Consider the following 9,188-nt stretch of genomic DNA (forward strand, 5'->3'; position numbering starts at 1 on the left):
GCCCAGCCCGCGTCACCCGGCAGCAACCAAGCAGTGTGAGTGTGCGGGCTGCGCGGGCGGGCGCGGAGCCGAGCGAGCCGAGCGAACGGCGCCGCACTCACTCGCACTGGCACCGGCGCGCGCACACCCGCGGGCCCCGGGCGCCTTCCACTCGTGCACACGGGCAGGACCGCCGGGAAGCTGAGCAGGGAGCCGAAGGACGCACGCTCGCACATTCCCGCTCGTCCCAGCCCTTGTTGGGTTCCATTCACTCCCACAGGACACACGCGGGTGTGCCAAGTCACTCTGAGCACAGAGAAGCGTGTGCAGACGCTCGGCAGAAGCGTCCACTGGCTCCCACCTGCAGGACACATCCGCAAACGTATGCACCCACACAGAGTTGGCTGTGGATGCCGTTCGCCCCCGCTACACACCTGCCTAACAGGACGCACAAACACACCCATAGAAGAGACTGGGGGACTCGCAGCACCCCCCTACACCCCCACCGAGCAGGACACGTAGCCACACTCCTGGGAAGATAGGGATAGGTTGCTCACACACTGATAGGACATGTACATCCAAAGTGGTCCAAGGTCATTGCTGTTCACAATTCTTCTCAGGTCACATACAAGCACACACTCTCTGTAACCCTGAGTCAGTCCCTCACTTGGTTGGGGAGTATTTTGAGGAAACCGCACCCCTCTCCCCACGGGGACAGGGTAGGTGAGAACCTTGACCACGGACTGGTCTGGAGTGGGGTGGGCATACATGGCCTGGGCAGAAGACACCTGCCTGCCCAAGGGGTGATGGATGAGGCAGAAGTGGGGAGGCAGGGCGTGGCCTGCCCACCTGCTCAGGCCTCCCGCTGGTCATAACTAAACAAATCTTAGCAGCCCAGCCCAGGGCTTTCCGGGAACAGAGCTCTGTTGGGAATGGCTGCTGCTTATACAGGCGTGTCTCCAGAAAGCCCTGGGCCTGGACAGAATCCTGTGTACAGCCTGGTTTCTGACATATCAGAAATGCTTATCTTCTTGGCTGGGTCCCTTCCATGAGTCTGAATGAGGAGAGCCCCAGGCCTGTGTCCCTCCCTCCACCATAACCCCTTGAAAGAGGTGGGGAACGGGGAGAAGAGAGAGGAGGCCCTTTCTCATCATGTCCAGGTATGTTCTGACAGATCATTTGATCTTTTTGAACCTCAGTTTCTTCATCTGTGAAATGGGGCTAATTCCAACCTCACAGCATTATGGTGAGGCTCCTTCTAGCATAGAACATGACAGGTCAGAGGTGCTCATTAGGGTGGCTTTCCCTTCTCCCTTCCCTTGGGAGACAAGACTCACTGGTGAAAAATGATGGAGAATCATATGCTGTTTTGTGGTGAGTTCTGCACTGGGTGGGGAGAGTCGGTATGACTGTATCAAGAACGTTTATAGCTGTCATCGCTTTGATTCCTTACATTGCCCCATGGTGTGGACATGGCATCCTGTTACCATGTTCAGGTGAGGACATTCAAGCTCAGGGAGGAGGACTTACCCACAGTGACCGCTGGCTTGATGCAGAGCTGGGATTGGAACCCAGGTGTTCTGACTTCTTTGAAACTCCCATCCCCACCTGCCTCCCTGCCCCCCGCCCCCGAAGAGCTTGAGGGGTCAGAGCAGAGCTGGAAACACAGGTACAACCTCGTATCCCAGAGCTCCTCCTGAGCTTCCGGGATGGAGACAGCCCAAACTCAGCCCAAATTCAGTAGCGTCTGGACGTGAGGAAGGGGAGGGGAAGAGAGGCAGCCACAGCCTCAGCGCTTACAGGGGGAATGAACCGGCCTGAGGGCTCCCTAAGGACAATCTGGGAACCTGGTAGGAGAAAAATTCAACCTTCCAAGAATCAGAGGCCAAGGGAAGGCCGGGAGAGCCTGGAAGCCTAACACAGTGGGTTTCTCATTTCTGGGAATGCTTAAGGGGATTAGTCCTTAAATAGGCACCGAGTGACTTCTGCGCCAGAGGTGGCTGCATCACGAAGTGATTATGTAACAATACGGGTATTAAAATACAGACACTGAGCCATCATTTCATAATTCACTTGAGGAGTAAGAGAGGATTGTCATCTGTTTCCATCTGGGGAAACTGAGGCTTCAGGAAGTCAAATGTCTGGGAATGAGAGTGGATATCCTGACCCCTGACCCTGTGCCCTATTGACACCAAAGATATACTCCTGTGGTCACTGGGAGTGGGGACAAAAGGGGGCTGACCTCTCCCTCTGGCCTCTTGACCTTCAGTGGGTCTGACTTTTTGGAGGATCAGCACACAGCTTTTGGCTCTGTAAGAGCTGGCTCTCGGAGAGTCTGGAAAAAGTCGGGTGGGAGGCGCAGCCTCTAAAGCACTGAGTTGGGGAACCCCGGGATGCCTGCTGGAGAAAGAGGAGTGTGTGAGGCCAACCTTTGGCAGGTGGCAGGCTGGAGAGCCACTCCGCGGTCTGAGTTCATCCAGCTATCTGAGCCCCACCGAGATGGGGCAGGGTCCCCAGGGACAGAATTGGTGTTATCCGGGCGGGTGTATGGTCTGGGGAGTCAGGCAAATTTAGATTCAAAAGCCAGTGTCTCCTGGCTCCTAACCATGTCTGACTTTGGTCAAGTTGCTTAACTTAGGCCCCTCAGTGGTGGAACGGGGGAGGCCACGGACAAGTTAGTGAGACATGCTGATGAGGATGGATGGCACGCAACTCAGTCCGTTGTCATTCTTTTGTCCCCACCCTCCTGGTGCAAACCATCTCCATATGCCCTGTGCCTGCCTCAGTTTCTTTACCAGTGAAGTGTAGTTGGCCGCCCTCTTCCTGTCCGCTGCGGGACGAGGTGAGCCTATGGGCGGAAGTGCAGGGGGAGGTCAAGGTATTTGCTGGCTGGCATGAATGGGGACCTTGAAGGAGATGGGTACGGCCAGACCCCGTCAGTGAGGTTACCTTCCATGCTGGCCGCTGGACTGGCCCTTAGCAAACTTAAGTGGGACCTTCTGCCCTTGGTCACAGCCTTCAGGAATCCTGGGCTCATGCTTCCTCTCCACCTATTTCTCCAAACAGGCTTCTGAACACACACCCCTGCCCCCAAAAGGCCCCTGTGCAATGAAGTAGAAGTGGGTTCCTCGAAGGATGGCCCGGCCAACTGTACCAGCAGGATGCATATTAATAACGCAGATTCCGGGCCCCTATCTCACAGATATGCACGAATGTGAGGACTCGATGCATCTTAACAAGCGCTCCTGGATCTTTTTATTCCCAATGGTTTTTTTGAGAATCGCTGGGTTAGAAGGTGCTAAGGTTTAATCCAGTGATTCTCAGCCTGGTTTGCTACCTCCACAGTGTTCACTGGTGCAATACCCAGGCAAGGGTGGGCGTTGGAATTTCTAGAGTGCTTTGGCAACGTCCCACACACACCGCTTTGGGCATTAGGCCTTCTTTCCTGGCTGAGAATGACCAGTTAAAGCCTTTCCTTCCAGTAGGCGACAGGCGTTTTAGAGGAAATGACTCGGCACTTGGCCAGATGTCCTTGGTTGGCATCTCTGTCTGGTATCCACGTGCCCTGGAAGGAAGGGCCCGCCCTGGCCTAACATGTACCCCCAATTTCCACTCACCTCTGATTATTGGAGGAGAAGATTGTGCCACAAGAACCTTCTCTATATTCATAGGAATTTTTTTTGTCCGAAGGAGGGGCTGATGGAGGAGTTCTAAGCTCCGTGGCTAGTTGACGGAGAGGCCTTCTAGGGAGCTCCTGAGAATCTATACTTTAACACGGATTTTCTGAGCACCCACGCTGTGACAGGCCCCAGGCTACGTTCTGCAGGGGGCCTGGTGATGAACGGAGCCCCCTTTTTCTTTAGATTCCAGTGATGGAGGGCAGGTCGTGAAGGGACATGGGAGCCATCCACTTCGCCGATCGCTGCCTCCTCCTTGCCCCACGCGCTGGCCTCGGCACAGGGAGCCGGGTAGAAGGCGAGTAAGGGAATCACCGGAAGTGTTTGCAGCTGTAGCCTGTGGCTGCTGAGCAGCAGGCGAACTTGATGTGATAATTTATTATGCACATCCTCAGAAACACAACACTCGTCACAGTACATTTGCCAGCGCTAGATCTACCGTGAGGAAAAGTTAACAGCTGATGATATTGTTTGGTGCATGTCAAACCCCCCTGGAGCTGTCATGCTGGGTCAAGTGGCTTAGAGATGCTCCCTGTCTTCCCTTGCTGGGACACCTGTGCAGTGGTGGGCGGACCACAGATCTGTGAGCCCCGACGGAGTACCTGGTCCAAGGTCACAAGGGGCTGAGCCAGGACTGGCACTCACACACTACCTCCAAGCAGGGCGTGGTCTGTGCTGCCGGACGGGTGGGAAAGAGACCTGGTGAGAGGCTGACCTGCCAGGAGGGGCTTAGCCTGGGATCAAGCTGCCTCTGGCAGGAGATCCGATGGCAGCAAAGGATAACGCTAAATCCTTACGGGTCGCTCCAGAAATGACCTGCTGGAGGACAAGGGGTGTAGCCTGAAGACGAGGCAGCGCCCCTACCACTTTGGCCCCCAGACGCCTGGGTCTGCTGGAGCCCAAGGTCTTGTCTGAATGTCTTTAGGACTGAGGTGACTATCTCAGCATTACAGGAGGTTAGCAAGGGCAGGAGCCCTACCTGGCAATTTTGAAACCCAGGTCAACAGCCGCAAATGTTCCCTCAAACAGCTTTCTATTAATGATGCAATTCAAAAAGCCATTAACAGTGCAAATGGTGGCTTCCAATTTTAACTCATTCTACTTTTAAAATGTATGATATCTTTCAGTCATACAAAAAAGGCCTAGAGTTTAATGTAAAGACTGCCTGAACCGACCAGCCAGCTCACAAACAAACATTACAGGCTCCTCAAAAAAGCTAAAATAGAATTAGCACAATTAAAAAAAAAATTACAGGGGCGCCTGGGCAGCTCAGTCTGTTTAGCGTCCAACTTCAGCTCAGGTCATGATCTCACAGCTCATGGGTTTGAGCCTTGCCTCTGGCTCTGTGCCGACAGCTCTGAGCCTGGAACCTGCCTCGGATTCTGTGCCTCCCTCTCTCTGCCCCTCCCCTGCTTCTGCTCGCTCTCTTTCCCCCTCAAAAAGAACTTAAAACATTACAAAAAATTACAGATGCATTTGAAATGCCCTGGCAGTTCCCCTCGCCCTGCTGCTTTCCCCGGAGGCTGTCTCTGTCTGGGAGGTGGTAATCCTCACCCTGTGCATCTATAAACTAAGCACTACATACGTAGGGATCTATAAATAGTACGTGGCATTGTTTTGCATGTTCTAAAGCTTCATGTACATGTATCATATGATACATATCCTCATTCCGCTGACTTTATCACGTGCCCTTGCTTGTGAGGCATACAGCTGTCTGTACTTTATTTTCATCACAGTGCAATATTCCACCTGCGAGCACATCACAGCTTGTTGGACATTCAGGCTGAATCCCGTGCTTTGCTATCACTGTAAACCTGTTATGGTGGCTATTCCTGTCTCCTGGCCCACCTGTGACAGTGTCATTACAGTTTCCTGGATAGGCAGTTGCTGGGCAGAAGGACATACTTGACTGAGCTTGACCAAGTCATGCAAAGTGGCCATTTCCGTTTCCACTGGCCGCGTGTGAGAGTACCACTTCCTCCGCATCCGCATCCACACGGTGTTGCCAGACTTGAGTTTCCGTTGGTCTGATTGGTGAGAAAGGGCATCTCATTGTATTTAATTTGTCCTTCCTGATTTACTATTGAGCCTTTGCTGTGAAGAGTGGGTATGTGCCGGCAAGAGAGAATTGTAGCAAATTGAAAATTGAAGAGGTTTTTCTTAACTTTTAAAAAGTTTATGTATTGAGAGAGAGAACAAGTGGGGGAAGGGCAGAGAGAGAGGGAGAGAGAACTCCAAGCAGGCTCCATACTTCTGTGCAGAGCTGGACACGAGGCTCCAACTGTGAAATCGTGACCTGAGCTGAGATCAAGAGTCAGATGTTTGGGGCGCCTGGCTGGCTCAGACGGTTAAGCATCTGACTCTGTCCGGCTCAGGTGATGATCTTGTGGCTCTTGAGTTCGAGCCCCGAGTCGGGCTCTGTGCTGACAGCTCAGAGCCGGGAGCCTGCTTCCGATTCTGTGTCTCTTTCCCTCTCTGCTCCTCCCTCACCCATGCGCTGTCTCTCTCTCTCCTTCAAAACCAAATAAATATTAAAAATAAAAAAACCCAGACACTTAACCAACTGAGCCATGCAGGTGCCCCCAGAATCGGAGAGGTTCTATCAATAAGGGGGTAGGTTGGAGGCAGAACGAGTGCCCTGCACGGTGGGGTAGTGTACAGTCATCGAGACGGACGGGCAGCTGTGTGCACGCCCGGTCGGGAGCTGCGCTGATACTGACGCGCCAGAAACCTTTTCGTCTCAGAAGTTCGGTTAAATGAAAAGAGGCATAAACAGCATATAAATAAAAGGACATATACATACATACATGTATATTTTCCTAAATCCCCTGAAAGAACAAAGAGACTGATAAGACAGTTCATCTGGGAAGGGAACTGGCGGACAGGGAAGCTGCTCTGCTCGGGGCACTTTTGCACATACATGTATTACTAGTTCAAAAAAATAGCCTGAATAAGGTGAATTGAGAGAGACAGAAAGTAGATAGAAGTTACCAGAGCCTTGGGGGGTTATTATTTAGTGAGTATGGAGTTTCTCTTTGGGAAGATGAAACAGTTCTAGAAATAGATGGTTCTACAGCATTGTGAATATACACATAACCCACTGATCATACACCTAAAAATGGTAAAAATGGTAGGCTTTAGGTTACATATATTTTACCATAATAAAAAAGGCAGGAAAAAAATAAGCCTACAATGTAAACAGTTTTTAATGGCACCATTAAAAACTAATGATGCTAAGAGAGTAGGTCTTAACAGTTCTCATCACACACACAAAAATTCTTTTTCTTTTTGACAAAAAATTCTGACTATATGTTAACCAGACTTCCTGTGGAGATCATCTCCCAATATGCACAAGTATCAAATCATGACGTTGCACACCTACATGAATATATGTCAATCACACGTCAGTAAAACAATTATAATTATTTAAAACATCACTGCCTGCCTCTGCAGCCCCTGAGACAAATCCTAATCCTGGCTCCAAGCCAGAAGCGGGCACCAGGACACCCAGCGAGGCAGGACTCCCCACAGGAGGCGCTGTGACTTCCAGGGGGTCTCTGTTGGGCAGAGGTGGGCTTGGCTGAGCCCTGCCCGACTCCCCAGCGGCCTCCCGTCCCCATCAGCCTGGGGCCTGTGTGTTCCAGCATCTCGGAGCTTTCCAAGCCCCAGGCTTCCTCCCACTGCTGGCCTCCCTCTCAGCCCTGTCCCTGTGTCTCAAAGATTCTTGCTTTTCTGCAAACAAGACTTGTAAAGACCTGGGCTTCCCCTTCCATTTCACTACCCCCTTCCATCCCTTGGCAGTGGGGCCCCCCAAATCCTCCTGAGGCTCCTGCCAACAGGCTGCATCCCAGCCCCCACTGACACACACATTGTCCTCCCCCGTCATTCTGATGGGTCCCGACGCCTTTGCCGGCCAACACAATGGACCCAGTCCTGGATCCCCCGACTATGCACCACCTTCCCGGTGCCTTCATTTCAGCCGCCATCCCCCACGGCCACACCCTGGGCCCTGCCATGCCCTGTGGCCACGCCAGCTCCTAAATCACATGTGCAGCCCAGACAGGGTGCAGGGATCAGACTCCAGAGGCCGGGGCGCGGCAGCTCACAGGCCACAGTAGAGTCCGTCACACCCCCCTGCTGCTACTGACTATTCTGTCCGTGCATCACTCAGGCCACGCACCTGCCCCAGCTTCTGGGGTCGCAGGGCCTGAAGAAGAGGTTGAAAGCCCTTGGCGCCCTGTGAAAGCCCAAAGCAGGGCCAAGCAGTCCTCTAAATTGGCACCCCCTAAGCTCTGTCACTTGTGAGCCAGCTTCTCCACTGGGACCTGCAGTATTTACTTTATATTTTTCTCTAAAAATCAGCTTGCTTTGGGGCACCTGGGTGGCTCAGTCAGTCCGACTCTTGGTTTCAGCTCAGGTCCTGATCTCACAGGCTGTGGGATCGAGCCCTGAGTCAGGCTCTAGGATGACAGTGTGGAGCCTGCTTGGGATTCTCTCTCTCCCCCTCTCTGCCCCTCTCCTGCTTGCGTGCATGATCTCAAAATAAATAAATAGACATTAAAAAAATCAATTTGCTTAAAACATGCCTTAAATACTCAGCTCTGCTTTGTCCTCACAGTAGTGTCTGTGATGGAAATTGATGTGCTGATTATATTTCTCTACTGTGCATTGAAATAAACATCTAATTACTACAATGAAATACTTCTCATTAAGCATATGAGGTTAAGTCAACTGCCCAAGGTCTCACAACGAAAAACATTGGAGCCCAGGCAGTTTGGGCCCCAGATTCCATGCCCTTGACCACCACCAGCCCTGATGTGTTCAGCCCTGTCACCCCGAGCTGTGACAGTTACTCCCATCGACAGGCCAAACTTGCCGCACATATTTACGCTGAAGATAACAGAGCACAGCTCTTTGAAAATGCGTTAGGTGGTCTCTAGCCTGACTGGGGTCAGGCCGCCGACCCACGGGTTCTGCCTGCCTCGGGGCCAGTGTGTGGAGCACTTCTCTGCAGAAGTCTTTGGAGCCAGAGTCTGGGACAATGAAGCAGTTCTTCCGGCTCACCCAGCACCTCTCCCACTGCACAGTCTGGCACCCACACCTACCCATCGGCCTGGCTGCCGTTCTCTGCCCGCTGCCCTCAGCCCTCCCTGGTCACACGGCACGCTCCTCTGCGGCCCTCAGTGCCCCCTGCTCAGGTGTCCTTCATCCCTGAAGCCGACGCAGGTGTTCTTGCCACAACACCCCCTTGTGGCCAGGCCTGTGACACATTACAGGGCTTACCGATTTGGGTTTAAGTGTCTGTCTCCCCAACGGTGTCAAATTTCTTGAGGACCTGGAGGGGATGGCTCCACCCTTTTGGTCCTCAAGGTGTGGGGTCTTGCTTGATGTGACTTGGAAGCTTCGGGGAGGAGCTTCTCAGGACCTGCCCTTAGGGAGCCCAGGCTGCAGGCCCAGAGTAGGGCCTGGGAATCAATCGTGTCCCCAGGGTTCTGAAGCTGGGGGCAGGCAGGACTTCTACAGGCACAACAC

Source organism: Suricata suricatta, chromosome 17 (assembly GCF_006229205.1).
Source record: "Suricata suricatta isolate VVHF042 chromosome 17, meerkat_22Aug2017_6uvM2_HiC, whole genome shotgun sequence".
Lineage (NCBI taxonomy): Eukaryota > Metazoa > Chordata > Mammalia > Carnivora > Herpestidae > Suricata > Suricata suricatta.